The sequence below is a fragment of the Chrysochloris asiatica genome, unplaced genomic scaffold (genome assembly GCF_000296735.1).
Source record: "Chrysochloris asiatica unplaced genomic scaffold, ChrAsi1.0 scaffold00110, whole genome shotgun sequence".
In the NCBI taxonomy this organism is placed as follows: Eukaryota; Metazoa; Chordata; class Mammalia; order Afrosoricida; family Chrysochloridae; genus Chrysochloris; species Chrysochloris asiatica.
Genome location: NW_006408628.1, coordinates 6,045,244 through 6,048,095, shown reverse-complemented (window position 1 = coordinate 6,048,095; position 2,852 = coordinate 6,045,244).

Here is a 2,852-nt window from a genome sequence, read left to right as displayed (position 1 = left end):
GGTATTTAAAATACCGGTGGCTTAGCTTCCAGAATCACAGCAACTCACAAGCCACCACAGTATGAAAAACTGACAGACGAGTGGTGGCTGTCTTTTAGACACGTTGATATCCACGGTGGAGACAACAGTGGCACTATGTTACAGCAGGTTTGTGTTACAGCAGGTGTGTGTTACAGCAGGTGTGTGTTGCAGCAGCTCTGCGTTACAGCAGGTGTGTGTTACAGCAGGTGTGTGTTGCAGCAGCTCTGCATTACAGCAGGTGTGTGTTACAGCAGGTGTGTGGTACAGCAGGTGTGTGGTACAGCAGGTGTGTGGTACAGCAGGTCTGTGGTACAGCAGGTCTGTGGTACAGCAGCTCTGTGTTACAGCAGGTGTGTGTTACAGCAGGTGTGTGTTACAGCAGCACTATGATAACTGGTACAGTAGCACTATGATAACTTTGGTAGGGTAGTGGTTATGAGTCAGGCTGCGAACCTCAAGGTCAGAAGTTCGAAACTACTGGCTGCTCCATAGGAGAAAGATGAGGCTTTCTGATCCCGTAAAGATTTATAGCCTCGGAAACCCAGTTTGGGGTCGCTATGGGTTGGAACCAACTCGATGGCACTTAACAACAACAACATGATAACTAAGACGGGGATAATATTTTAGAGACCGTGTTGTTATTCCCATCAAAATAAGATGCTAAGTGGCAAGGATAGAAGGACTATGATTTGTTACAAGTCTCCCATTGGCAGCTTAAACCCAAGTCACATGTTGACACACAATTTACGTTCTTCTGCCTGGTCTTTATTCCTTGAATTGCCTCATAGATTTCAAACTAAGCTTCCGTGAGAAGGAGAGTTCTGAGGCTAGGGATGAATAGACACTGATAGTTCATGGCCTCAGGAATATGAACAGAAATCCAAGGGAGAGAAACCTGTCCTGAATGCAACCCCACAGTCTTAGTCTTGATACCTTTGCCTAGAACATTAAGCTGTTGTGAGGCATGGCAGGGTCATGATTGCTTACCTAATACAGAACTTTCCTCAGTAAACATTAATTGTCCTCCACAATAGATGCAAGCTGTCATATTCTAAAGTTCTCCATACCTATTCACATCAATCTAAAGTTCTCCCTAACTATTCACATCAATGAAAGTTTGGTTCTAAATTTCACATGGTAGGTTCTAAATTTCACTTGGTAGACAGATCTTCCAGTTTTCCTCCTAGACTCTAAGCTCTTAGAGAGAATGCACAGGACCTGGCATAGGGCAAAAACCTTGGGAGCTACCAAAGTCCATCAAGCAATAAACTTTAAAATGATGGTTCCTGTCTCTATTTCAATTTCTATACCATTCATGGTCTGAGAAAGGACAGTTAAGCTTTGAAGCCTCCACCGTATAGATTAGCTTGGTAGTGAGTGTACTTTAACCTTACTGGCATTTTTTTTTTTTTAATAATGAAATAAAATATAATGTATTAAATGCAAAACTGCTATCTGCCCTGTAAACTATCACTCAATTCACAATAAAAACTTTAAAAAAAAAGGAGAGGGGGCTCATTGCTTACACCTCAATAGCAACTAGTTTTATAACAGGGTCACATGAATGTTTCTGGCAACGAACTATTAAATGCAGAAATATATGCATGCAATATACATTTCTTTTGGCTTTAAAAACTTTTTAAAAGTGCTAGTAGTGATATACACACTGTTGTGGACCTTTTTAAAATTAAATATAATCATGAAGATTATGTTATGCTAAAATGTACACATGTACCCCATTTCTTTTTAATAGTTACATAATGTTCAACTGGTAAGGCACACAGTGTCCTCTCGATGGCATGCATATTGCAGTCCCTTGATAATACAGACAGCATTGTTATGATCAATATCATTGTTGTTAGGTACTGGTGAGTCGGCTCTGAGTCCTAGAGACCCTATATACAATAAAACAGAAAGCTGTGCCTTGTCCTGTTCAATCCTCTCAATGTTACTGTGTTTGAGTTCACTGCTGTAGCAACTCTTTGAGGGTCTTCTTTATTTCATGGACTACTTTATCAAGCATGACGTCCTTCTCCAGCGATTGCTTCCTCCTGATAGCGTGTCCAAAGTACAAGAAACAGTCTCACCAGCTTCACTTCTAAGGAGCATCCGGACAAATGTGTTTATCCTGGCAATCCATGCTATATTTAATATTCTTTGTCAATATCATAATTTAAATGCATCAATTCTTCTCCTACAGTCTTCCTTATTTACTGCCCAGAATCTGAGACAATTGAAAATGCATATGAGGTGATTAAAAATACCATGGCTTGGGTCAGGTGACATCTTTCCTTGCCAACACTTTAAAGAGGTCTTTCGCAGAAGATTGGCCCAATGCAATGTGTTCTGTGATATCTTGACTGCTGCTTCCACAGGTATACAGCACTGTACAGCTCTCCTTCAGCGCCTCCGTGCAGCCAGAGGAGAGACCGCCACCTTCAGGATCCAGTCGACCCCACCCTAGGCCTAGCATATCGTTTTTAAAGACTACATTTATGATTATGCCCCCACCCACCCCCACTTGCCCCCAGGTTAGCAGAACTCTTACAGTTCAATGGTAATGTGTTAGGGATAGGTGATGACCCAGTGCCTTTACATGAATTACACAAAGTTCAAATTCAATCACACAGGGCATTCATCCACACAGCTGTAAGAAGTATTTGACCCTAAAGTATACTATTGGGAGAAGAACAAGGGCGCTGCCCTTTAAAAGTTTCCAATACACATATACTACTCCAGGTATATGGGTGGCTTTCCAATACACATATACTACTCCAGGTACATGGGTGGCTTTCCAATACACATATACTACTCCAGGTACATGGGTGGCT